Genomic DNA, 13,446 nt, shown 5'->3' with positions numbered 1-13,446 from the left:
AGGATGCAGAAGCAAACAAATCAGCCTCCTGGCCCTCAGATTTGCATTCCAGTGAGTCCATTCATAAAAACCAACTCAAAGCCAGCAACACCCCCAAAAGGGCTGTTGGAAGCTTTGTAGCTCATCTGTACAGCTGTCTTGGTTCCTGTACGGGATCTTACTTTCTTGGGAAAATATGTTCTAAATCCTGTTTCCTTGGGCTATTAAAAATCCATGCTGTCCCTAATCAATGTATAGTTATGTGTGACCTTTATAGAATAAAAAAATGTTGCTGGATAGCCTTTGAAGGGAAAGGCAGAGAAATCTGTTTTGATGGCTGGAAAATAAGTGAAAAGGTTTTTAGGGAAATCTAACAAGCTTTCAAAGATTTCAGATCTGCCAGCATTCATTCATTAAGGCATGGGATTAGGCCACGAGAGCCTCCTACCAAGGGACAGACAGGAACCATGTAAGGAGATCTGTGAGACCACAGTGGAAGAGTATTGAAGTAGAAGCCAGACCTGTAGACATATTTGTTAATATGTGTGCCAAGCCAAAGTACAGGAGGAGGCTTGGAGGCATGGAGCTGTGGTGGAAGCAGGTTCTGGAAAGCAGAACTCTGAAGCTGGCTCATTCTCACCAAGTCATCTGGCCCAGCCTCCCGCCTCCAAGCACATCCTGCCTGCAGAGGGTCTGGCTAGCTGCCTTTTCAGCTCTGGAGGGATGGTGATTCTACAACCTCCCTCTGTCATCAGTTCCAGAGCCAATCCCCTTTGCACTAGAAGTTCTTGCTTTCAAAGAATGAGGGTGTGAGGGAGGGAGGGGTCAAGAAACAGAGTGACAGGGGAAACAGGCAGAACAAGTCAGGGCAAAGGACCCCAGCATGAAGAGTTGTGGAGGTGGAGGTGGGGAAACAGCCTCGCATCTCACACTTCCTTCCTTCTCTTAAATGTGAGCAGCTGACTCCAAGTCTTGTGGAAACTCTAGAAGGTAGAACCAGCCATCTGGGGAAGCTGGCCTCACAGATGCCCTGTCTGGCATAGTGGAGGTTCCTGTGCTCTGAGAACGCAGTGTGAATCTAGACATCCACTGCAGCCTCGGAAGAGATGTGTTTTCTTCAAAAATCTTTAACTTTCACAGTCACCCCTCTAAAGAAATGTTCTCTGATTGAAGGCATGCCTTCTATACCTACTTTATTGTATTTCATGCATTCTGCCAGAGTAATTACTTTTCATACCAATTCTTGGAGGCAGAGAAATCTCTGGTAGTCTAAGGGGATTTTGATCCAAGTAAAGCTACTATCTCCTATTTCATCCAGACTTTTCCATCTGCCTCCATTCTCTCAGTCACATACCTAGAAGCAAGCCAGAAAGCCTGTCCAACCAAAATCACTCTCCAAAGCCCAAGCACTTTATTGTTCTCCCTGTCTGTTCTCAAGCCAAGGTGTATTTGGCCTCATTTTATGCCATTAGTTGTCTGGCTTTCATGGCTCTGCACCACATTGCAGTCAGAGCAGGAAGGCCAGCAGTGGAGATAGAATTATGGCAGAAACCCAGAGTAGAGTCCTCTGCTGGTGAGGGAGCCTGCAGCACTCTCCACACTGGTGGTTCCTAGCATGCCCAACAGACCCCCATCCCTTCCCATCAGCCTTGGGCCTTGAGTCTCATTCCAACTCATCCCCTCCCCTTTCCCTTCTTCCAGTCCCAGGCGACACTTGATGCCTCTGACTCCTTTGAAGAGCGCATCAAGAAGTGAAAGAAAAAAGTCCTTTTCTGTTCGGGATCTGGGTCCATCCTGGGAAAGGTTTTTGGCAGAAATGGCTGCAGTGGAACCCTCTGACTGCTAGGGTGAAATAGTGCTCCAGCAGGCTGCGGTAGACTCGCTGCCAGAGTGGGTCAGGACTGGCCCAGAGGAGAAGGTCATCTCTTGAGAGTCCTCCCAGCTCCAGGGCCTGATTTTAAAGCAGTAACACGAGGATATAGGTTATATACAGGCTCCTGGAAGGCAGGTGCCGCAACTCCTGTGACACCCCATATGCCTGAGCAAGCTTCTCCAGCACAAGAGATGATGCAAATATGAATGGGTGCGGGGGGAGCTTAAAACCTGCCAACACTGAGACTTGATGCCAGGGGCCGTGCACCCACTCTGCCACCTGCTAGGTCTGTGCAATGGTCAGAGCAGGGGTGTGTGATGAGTTCAGCTCCCAAGCACATCCACACTTAGGAAGTGTTCTGTGTGTTTTTAAATAATCCTTACCATGTAAAGATTGTATTACATTTGTATACAAAATTTTTTTGCATTTTACTTTTGTAATATTTGGGGTTTTATAGATTTTTATTTTATGGCCAAGTATACTTTTGTAAGGAAATGTTGAAGTCTTGAGTATTTTTATTCTTTTAAAAAACTATAGTTAGTGTCAACTGTGAGCACTGATAAATATTATTCATGTGCGGTTTTCCTTCTTTTTAATCCAGACTTTTTAAGAAACTGTTTTGGCATAGAGTTTACTTAAAATGCTGCTTCATTTTACACATTGTGAATACTGAAGATTCTAAAAAATAAAGATGCATTTAAAATCTCTGTGCTGTTCCATTGTAGAAATGGTAATGTGCATTGCTTTGCCAAAGTGGTAATTAAATGTTTAATGGTTTAGAACTCCTAGTTCACAACAGGGCTTCTCGTCATCACTCGCAGCGTGTGAGCTTCCAAATAAGCCGCCATTTCTTTGGAAAACGCACGCACTTAGGCATGGCGATCTCCTGTTCCGTTAGGAAATACGGTTATGTTGACATTATGGTTACTGTGCTTGTGGTTTTGCAATAAACATGTATTGAAAGCACTTGTGATAACGTGGTCCGCATTTTGTTTTTAATCAAACTCCAAATGGCAGTAGAAGTGGAGCCAAAGCTTCGTGAGCGTTCGGGCAGCAAGATGTGGTGAGAAAAAAAATACGAGCAAGGAAGCAGAGGCGGCTGGGCCAAATCCTTCTCCGCAGCAAGCCCGGAGACGGGGATTCCGTTGTCTCTTTTGGAAATCCCCTGTCCTCATTCATTTAAAAAACATAAAATCAAGGAGGGGGATAATTACATTTACCTTTGCCTGGATTTTATGGTGTTGGAATAGAGTGAGGAACACAAAGCTCCTGGCACATCTTGATTGCCTCATACGTGTTCCTGGCCTTCTTCCCTCCCTTCCCTCTTGAGTCTTCAGCGTCTATTCAATGAATGCTGGTTGGGTGAACACACAGTGTATCTATCTTAATGCCATATAGGAAACAGAATTCTTACCCTGATTTTTAAAAATAATTTTTCCATTATAAAATAATACACAGGGCCAGGCACATGCCTGTAATCTCAACACTTTGGGAGGCAGAGGTAAGAGGATAGCTTGAGCCCAGGAGTTCAAGGCTGTAGTGAGCAGTGGCCGTGCTACTGTACTCCAGCCTAGGTGACAGAGTGAGACCCTGTTTAAAACAAAAAACAGCTATTAAAGACATTTTTAAATACAGAAAAGTATAATGCTTTCTTCTTGCGTAAATGTCTTTTAATATAGTATAGATTGTACTGTGTTTTTATTTTATATTCTTAACATTATATCCTGAACATTTTCCCATAACAAGGGAAACGTATAATTTAAAATTTCATTTTGTTGTTGGACATTAGGTTGTTCCTGAGGAGATCAATTCTGGGGAATACATCATTGTATATTTATCCTAGTTTCTGATGATTTTCTTAGAAAAGATATCCAGAAAGCACATTACTTTGTTCAGATATGAAGACTTTAGCTCTCGATATGTGTCCCCAGGTTAGTTTCTTTAGCCAGCCCCATAGGGTCCACTAGCAAATGAATGCATTTCAGGATTCTGCTCAGGTGAGAAGGGTGACAGGAGAGTGAGTCACACTGACCTCTCTTCCCCTTCCTGTTCTTTTCTCTACTTACAAACCACATGCCCTCGGCATGAATGGGCCCTGTTTCAACTCTTTAGTTCTTTCTTATATAAAACACTGGACCTGATAGCGGGGTGCAGTGGCTCACGCCTGTAAAACGTTGCGAGGTCAAGACGGGAGGGTCACTTGAGGTCAGGACTTAAAGACCAGCCTGGGCAACATAGTGAGACTCCATCTCTACCAAAATAAAAACTTAAAACACACACACACGACTTGATCTTTAAGACCATTCAGTTCTTAATTCTAGCAAGAGACAGAAAGGAGACGATGTAGGAAGGGCTGGAGGGAGGGAGGCAAATTCTCATTTGGATAAATGGAGTTGGGGAGGCCCTATAAGGGATACTTTCGTTTTTCACTAGTGGTGTCTTAGAGAGTTGTTTCATGCATAATTTATTGGATGGGTATCATTTGTTCCCTAAAGGATGCTAGGTTATATTTTTGAATTTTGTCAACAAAGCAATTTTTATGAAGCTGAAGATCATGTTTTTCACATTTACTTTGACATATCCGTGACTCAGATTGCGGAAACAGGCCTGAACCCCCAGTGCTTAGCTCAGTAAGAGTGGTGATAATTTTGGGTGCTTGCTCTATGCCTGATACTGTTCTAAGCACTTTCCATGCCTCAGCCTCACAGCAAACCCAGAGTAGTTTCTATTATTAGCTCCATTTTGCATCAGAGGAGAAAATTGCCCCAGGTCAAATAGCTGGTGTGCCGAGGAGCTGGGTTTGAGCCCAGGCCATGTGGCTGCTGCAGAGCCCCGGGCTCTAACCAGGAAACAGTAGGTGCTGGGTAGCTCTTTGTCCAAATGTGGAGGGAAGGGGGTTTTCCGAGGGCCATGGATTTGTACAGGCTGCCCTTTGTGCTACACAAAGTCCTTTAATCAATTTACTCTTCTCAGAACCCCTGTGAGGTAGGTGTCACCACCCCCACGTCACGCAGCACACAGCTGCTCAGTAAATGGTGGGGCGGAGTTCAGAAGTCCAGGGTCATCCCTCAGCATCAGGGGCCCTCGGATCAGGGCAAGGGGCGCAAGAGGCTCACAAGCACGAGAGACTGAAGGAAAGCAAGAACTGCCTTTCCTAAAACTGATCTAAGACAGCTCCTGCTGAAAAGAGGTCAAGGCTGTGTTCTGCTTCCTGCTTCCCCTTTCACCTTCTCCTTGTTCCCACTTCACAAGCAACAGACGCATCTCTCACACCTAGCAGCACTGCTGCGGAGGTCCTGGATGTAAAAAATAAAAAAACTAATAGTAAAATTAAAACCTCCTCACTGCCAGAAAAAAGTGAGAGAAGATGATTAAGAATGTGCGTCCACGGTACCTCTTATGACAGTTGTCATGATGAGTCCAGGGTAGGGCTTTGTATCTGTCCCTTTTCTGTACGTATTTTCTGTCCCAGACAATGTGGCATTAGAGATGGGGTGCTTTGACTCAGGATTTTCAGGATTCAGATGGATTATAGAGTAGAGGAACAGAAAGGATGGCAATTGTTGTTTAATAATCTTACTTATCCTGTTTCCCATCTACTGCGAAAGATCGCCAAACCGCTGAAGGCAAGTTCTGAGAAAAGAAGGCAAGAAGAGCATCAGTGAGCAACCGTGAGGGCAGCAGGACCTTGTTTCTTCCACATGACACTCGGGTCAAGGCTGCACACCTTATCTAACTATATTTCGGGTTGGAATAAAGCATGCTGCTTTTGAGCTCATCCTCTCTGCCTCTTCACCATTCTCAGTAGTAAGGAGGAGCTTCGACAGTACTTCCTTCTCTGGTGCCTTGGTCTGTGTCCCAGGGGCATCCTTGAGAGTATTGCAAAGAGGCGAAGGTAGGAAGTTCCCTATTCCTTACTGTACAGATGAACAGTATACCTTCGAGTAAAAGGAACATTGTAAGAGGTAAGTTTGTATTTTACATTTTCTTGGGCATTTATTCATACTTTTCTAACCACTTAATGAAGGTACAGTTGACATACAGTTAGCCTCACATATTTGAAGTGTAAAATAAAAGTTTTGACAGGTGCACACCCATGAATCCATCACTACCATCAAGATAGTGAACACATCTACCCCCTTTAATATCCTTCCTTCCCTACCACCCCTCCTGTCTCCATACCCCCTCCTCAGGCAGTCACGATTTGCTCTCAGTCACTATAGATTCATTTTTATTTTCTAGAATTGTATATAAATGGAATCATACAGTATGTCCTGTTGTTCTGATTATTTTTGTCTGGCTTCTTTCACTCAGCATAATTATTTAGAGATTTATTCATGGTGCTGCATGTATCAATAGTTTGTTCCTTTTTATTGCTGAGTTAGATTCCGTTGTGTGGCTATATCACAATGTGTGTATCCATTTATGTGCTGATGGATATTTGCATCCTGTGAAGTTTTTGGCTCTTATCAATAAAACTGCTATGAGCCTTTGTGTACAAGTCTTTGTGTGGACATATGTTTTCCTTCCTTTTGGGGAAAAACCTAGGAATGGAATGGCTGATCATATAGTAAGCATACGCTGTTAAATACAGATTATAGCAACCCGTTGTTTTGGACTAAGCTCCTGCACCAAGCCCCAATGGACCACTCTAAAAGTCAAAATGGAGTCACTCATGCTAAAGTTCCATATCACCAAACGGAAAATAAGTTATTATCTGACCTTCTAAGAAATCAGAAGAGAGAACCGCCAATTCCCCAGACAGGCCAGTTTCAGTCTTTAATGGGCATGACAATGAAGTTCCCCATGTTTTCATCCTTATGACAAAAAGTCACCTGAAGTCACCTGATGGGAACCAGTTATCTTTCCCCTGTTTTGTCTCCCTGTCCCCCGTCACACGGAAAGTAACTTGGAAATGACCTCTACTCTTTTCTCTTAGTTTTTGCTTTCTTCAGCCCTTCTCTGTCTATAAAGCCAGCCTCTTCTGTTCAGCTCATTGGAATACTTACTCTTCCATGGAATGAAGTGTTGCTCAATTCTAGAATGGCAATAAAACAGATAAATAAATAAAATAAATAAATAAATAAAATAAAACAGATAAAAAATAAATAAAACAGATAAAGTTCTTTAAGCTTTGTAATTTTTGTCTTTTGAAATGCTTGACTTCCAAATTGTTTTCCAAAGTGGTTTCATTTCTCATTCTCACCAGCAGTGTAGAAGAATTCCAGTTGTCCCATATCCTTACTATGCCCGGTATGATCAGCCTTTTTATTTTTTATTTTCATTTTTTATTTTTATTTTTTGAGACAGACTCTTCCTCTGTCACTCAGGCTGGAGTGCAGTGGCACAATCTCAGCTCACTGCAACCTCTGCCTCCAGGGTTCAAGTGATTCTCCCACCTCAGCCTCCTGAGTAGCTAGGACTACAGGTATGTGCCGCCACACCCCGCTAATTTTTGTATTTTCAGGAGAGACAAGGTTTCACTATGTTGCCCAGGCTGGTCTCGAACTCTTGACCAAGTATCCACTCGCCTCAGCCTCCCAAAGTGGGATTACAGGTGTGAGCCACTGCACCCAGCCTGATCAGCCTTTTTAATTTTACCCATTGTAATAATATGCTGTGGTATCTCATTGTTTTAATTTGCATTTTCCTAATGACTAAGGATGTTGATCATCTTTCCACTTGTTTATTTGCCACCCCTAAATCAGCTCTGGTGGAGGGCCTCTTCAAACCTTTTCCCCATTTTTATATTGGATTATTTTTTTCGCACTGGATTTTTGTTTCTTGGTTTGGTTTTTGAGACAGGATTGCGTCCAGGCTTGTCTTGAACTCCTGAGTTCAAGCAGTTCTCCCACCTCAGCCTGCTGAGTACCTGGGATTACAGGTGGGTGCCATCATGCCTGAGTCTCACTGGGCTTTGATCATTTTTTTATGTGTTCTGGATTTGCAAGTATTTTCTCCTAGCCTATGACTTATCTCTTCATTCTTTTAACAATGTCTTTCTTAATTTTGATGAAGTCCAATAAATCAATATTTTCTCTTATGGATTGTTGTGCCTTTGATGTGACATCAAGTCCTCGCCTAACCTAAGCTCATAAAGATTTTCTCATATTTTTCTTTTAAAAGTTTTACCATTTTTATTAAATTCTTCCAAAAGATTATCAAATACTATAAAATCCATATTCATCTTTTACTTGGGCACAAGTCTTCTCATCATTGCCAACTTGTCTATTTTTAAAAATTTCTGCCATAGATTTCAATGTCCACAATCTAAAAGATTTCGTCTGTAAATAATTCATTTAACAACAATGATTTTTCAATTTCTGAACTTACTGGCGTTCTGAGGTGTTGCACACTCTCTCGTGCACACATTGTCTTTCTCTCCTGTTAATTTTTCTCATTCTGGTAATAAGTGACATTTATTCTAAACTTCTCTTCTCTAAAATTTTACTTTGTATTTAATAATTGTCAAAGTTCAAATATCTTTATAATGTTTGATATCAATAATAATCATGGATATCTTAATCCCAAATACATTTTTAAACTTAGATCTTATAAGACATTTTTAAAATTAAAATTATAATTCATATACATATTTTCATTGCAGAGAAGTATGATAGGTGAACAATGAAAGACTTTCAGGCTTAAAAATGTATTACATTAAAATAAAATTCTGTGGGGGAAGTAGAAGGACACTCCGAGGAGTAAAAGGAACAAAGCAAATTTTCCAATTGTTCAAGAATTCTTTCTGTATTTTTTTAAAACTCTGTACTTTTTAGATTCTCTTGACTGCATTTTAAAAGAACAGTTGTATTTTTAAAATGTCACTATTTACAATATGCCAGAACTTAACATCTTTTGCAGCTCTTTACGATGAGAAATTCTAGATGTCAACATAAAAATTGTGAGGGTGTAACTAATGTTTTGGAAATCTTTCAGAAAGTATGTGGTAAAAAGAAAATAATAATAATAATAGTCAGTCTTCTACCCCACAGTACTTCACGGAAACGAACAAGCAGGAACATGTGTGGTGCTGGCTGAGAGCTGGATTCACTCCTCTGAGTGGGGAGATAAGATGTCCAGGAACTGGATTTACCTCAGCACATAGACCATTTATTTCTGGATGTGGCCCAGGAAGGCAAACATGAATGTGTCAAACACCTCTTTTCTCTGAAAGGGAATTTAAAAGTAAAGATCATAGGCCAAGCCAATGGTAACATCTTTTGGGCAAAGAATCTCCTTTGTAGGGTATTTGGGTAGAGGGAGAAGTTGGGCCAGGAGAGTGAGCCACACCCATGGATGTCCATGAGATAGAGAGCTCCTACAGTTACAAGAATCATAGAGTCACTTCAGCCATCGTAAGAAGGTGATTCGACTGGATATGGGTTGGAGCCAAGATGGTGCCAGCTACCCTTTCTCTCTCTCCCTCCCTGTCTCTCAATCTCAGCCAGTCCAGTCTTTCTGCCTCGCAGTCTCGGTGTTTCTGCTCCATTCTTCTATCGCTACTAGCCTATCTTATCCTCATTCTTCAGCCCAGATCCCACAGAGAGCCACTCTGACTGGCTTAGCTGATTTCCCTCTGGGCTTTTGGGTAGGATCCTTCAAGACTGCACACCGTGGCAGGCAGCCAATCTGTGGCCATCCCTGTGCAAAGACCAGCTCAACACTGCTTGTCTGATGGGAGGAGGATGGGTGGGAGGAGCTGTTTCAAAAACCTGGGAGTAATGGACATGACAGAACAGTGACTGAGATGTCCGTTTGCCTGTCATTTCCTGGGGTGGAGATGGAAGTCTGGTCTTCCCATGCCCACTTGTCTCAAGCCCCTCCCACACATCAAGTGACAATAACAGCTTTTCTATCACCATTTAGGGACCATATGGACATTAAAATGAAGATGAAGAGAACACAGGAACTCTCTAAGTCTAAAAAGATGCCCTAAACAGTCAGAAGGGCCCCACTCCTTGCCCAGATCACAAGTGCTGGTAATGGAGGGTCGGGGGAACCAGGGAGGAATTCCAGGAACCCTGGGCCTTGTCCCTACTCCTGAGATAAGGAAAGGGGTGGAAGAAGGGAGGGTCGTAGGATCCCAGACAGCTTCAGTGTCGAGGGCTTTGGGATTCCCCCTGCCCAAAATGCCCAGGTACAGATCCTGAAAGCCCCAACATAACTGACTTCTTTGAGGTCAGACCCTGAAAACCTTTATGCATGGTCAGCCAGTCACACTTAGGCTGGAATCTGCTTAGCCAATTGGTATTTTAAAGAAAAAGGACCCAGGAAACATAAGACATCAAAAGAGGCAAGATTTGATGGCAAAAAAAAAAAAAAAAAGTCGTAAGCCGAGCACGGTGGCTAATGCTTATAATCCCAGCACTTTGGGAGGCTGAGGCAGGTGGATCACTTGAGGTCAGGAGTTCAAGACCAGCCTGGCCAACGTGGTGAAACCCCATCTCTACTAAAAACACAAGAAGTTATCTGGGTGTCGTGGCGGGCTCTGGTAATCCCAGCCACTTTGGAGGCTGAGCCAGGAGAATTGCTTGAACCAGGGAGGCGGTGGTTGCAGTGAGCCAAGTTCGCGCCACTGCACTCCAGCCTGGGCAACAGAGTGAGACTCCATCTCAAAAAACAAAACAAAACAACAACAAAAAAACCCAAACAACAAAACAAAACCAGGTGTAGGGTGGTCCTCAAGGAACATCTGACCAGGGCCATGGGAGGAAGAAGGGACTCTCCTCCTATGAGAAAGGACTGGAGATGCAGGGACTCTCAAGTCACTTTGGCCGACTTTCTTGTTCCTCTAGAGTGAACCCTGCACTAAAAGTGGAGAATCACTTCTATAAGAGAAAGACAGATAAAAAGAAAAGATACAATGTAATATTACAGTAAGTTGGGCAAATCTATCAAAATTTAAAAATATGTATACTCTTTGAGTAATTCTATTTTTTCAGAATTCATTCTGCCATTATAGCTGTATATATATAAGGATAGTATTCGCCTGTAATCCCAGCAATCTGGGAGGCCGAGGCAGGTGGATCACTTGAGTCCAGGAGTTTGAGACCAACCTGGGCAACATAGTGAAACTTCGTCTCCACAAAAAATATAAAAAACTAGCTGGACGTGATGGCATGCACCTGTAGTCCCAGCTACTCAGGAGGCTGAGGTGGGAGGATCACTTGAGCCTGGAAGGCAGAGGCAGAGGTTGCAGTGAGTCATGATTGCACCACTGCACTCCAGCCTGGGTGACAGAATGAGAGCTTGTCTCATAAAAAAAAGAAAAAAGTATTTGCAACATTGTAACAAAAGATTGAAAATATCCTAAAAATTCACCATTAGGGGTTTGGTTAAATAAATGCTGGTGGCAATTGTTAGGGAAAAGACAGACATGGAATACTCTGGATGACAGATTGTTACGTGGGAAAGCTGGTGCAGAATAGTGTGTACAGGTGAGCCCATGTGTTGCCCAGAACACACACTTGGGCAAATGCTAAAATCAATATTGGGTTAAAGTTGGGGTCAAAACCAAATATTTCCATCTCAGAATGAAGTTCCTGGGATGCAAGAATTAACCTGAACTTTCATCCCAGAGAATGTAATTATTCTTATAATTTTGCTAATGGTCAGATTCTAAGTTTGACCTTATGGTGCAAGAACAGTAATCACTCAGCATGATCAGCTGCAAAACGGCTCTGTGATCACGTCACTGCAGTTCTTGTTGTTTTTGTTGTTGTTGTTTTTGAGACAGAGCTTTGCTCTTGTCACCCAGGCTGGAGTGCAATGGCGAGATCTCGACTCACTGCAACCTCCACCTCCTGGGTTCAAGCAATTCTCCTGCCTCAGCCTCCCAAGTAGCTAGGATTACAGGCACTCACCACCACGCCCAGCTAATATTTTGTATTTTTAGTAGAGATGGGGTTTCACCATGTTGGCTGGGCTAGTCTCGAACTCCTGATCTCAGGTGATAACCTGCCTCAGCCTCCCAAAGTGCTGGGATTACAGGCGTGAGCCACTGCACCTGGCCTTCACTGCAGTTTTGTCATAAGAAATAGATGCTCACTTTCCACTGAGAATGGGAGAGAAGCCAGGTATTTTTCGGATGTTACATTTTCCTGTACTTTTTTTCTTTTCTTCATTCTCTTTATGTCCCTTGTTATGTCTGAATCAAAGGTGATTTGTCATGGATATTGTACATGCCTTTGCAATTTTTTTCTGCTTATGGAATGTTGAGGTAGAAAAGCTAACATTCTTTTTTTAAAAATTCATTTTCATAAGATGTGAATTCCCAAATAGAATTTATTCCTGAAAGACTCATAACCTAAATGGAATTAAATATCAAAAATCAAACATAATTGTTAAAGGTGATTTTATTTACCATAATGAGTGTGAGATATGCACCAAACTAGACAAATACTAGAGTTATGACTTAATCAAATATCTATTATTCTGACTGGTATTATTGAAAATTGTTTAACATTCACTGGCTCACAGAGATGATAATGTTCTTCCTAAAGTTATCTCACTAACATTCTCTCTCAATATTCTTTTTAATTCTCAGTCTTTTTCTCAATTTATTTGCTATTTAAAAGTGCTTAATTGTTTTTGAACATAAAATTAGCAGCTTTCACCATCATTATGTGAAACATTAATTATTGTGGCCTTTTAATCTTATAATAATAAATATATACAGTTCAAATGACTGAGAATTTTAACATATGAAGCATAAAAGAGACTTTCATTTCACTTCAAGACTCATTTGATATTCATAGTGAGTATCATCTATTAATAAATCTAAATGGTATGCCTCGTGCATATTACTAATGTTGATATGCTGATTAGATATAATGATAGACCAGGTGCAGTGGCTCACACCTGTAATCCTAGCACTCTGGGAGCCAAAGTGGGAAGATGGTGTGAACCCAGGAGTTTGACAGCAGCCTGGGAAACATAGTGGGACTCCATCTCTACAAAAATTTTTAAAAATTAGCCAGGCATGGTGGCATGCGCCTGTAGTCTCAGCTACTTGGGTGGCTGAGGTAGGAAGATTGCCTGAGCCCTGGAGGCTGAGGCTGCAATGAGTCATGATCACACCACTGCACTCCAGCCTGGGCAACAGAGCAAAACCCAATCTCAAAAAAAAAAAAAAAAAAAAGATACAGTGATAACCTGTGTAACAATGACTGTAGATTAAGCACAAACTCTCAGTGGTATTAGAAATAATATTGAGGTAGGCATTCAGCTACTGAGACTTCCAAAAGCTGAGGTTGAAGGCCAATTCAAAGATTTCTACTGAATATCAAGGCCAAAGCCGACTTTTGGTGCATTTTATGTACACACATGACAAACATACATATATGTGTCTGTGTCCCTGATCTACCTCTAGGTGCCTCATGGAACGAGATCTTGGGGCCTAGGAATCAAGAATGGGAGATTCGGTTTTTATTGGATATCCTTTTGTACTGTGAGATCTTTGGAGCCTACAACCCTAGGAATCTCGGAAGGGAGATTTATCAGGGGTGGTGGGGGAAGTGGACCCTCTGTTTTTGAGAGTGCTCAGTGCTGGGCAGAGCTGATTAGGAATGTCCAAGTACGGTGGAGGTCCT

The sequence above is a fragment of the Pongo abelii genome, chromosome 2, assembly GCF_028885655.2.
Source record: "Pongo abelii isolate AG06213 chromosome 2, NHGRI_mPonAbe1-v2.0_pri, whole genome shotgun sequence".
Lineage (NCBI taxonomy): Eukaryota > Metazoa > Chordata > Mammalia > Primates > Hominidae > Pongo > Pongo abelii.
This window is presented reverse-complemented; position numbering follows the sequence as displayed.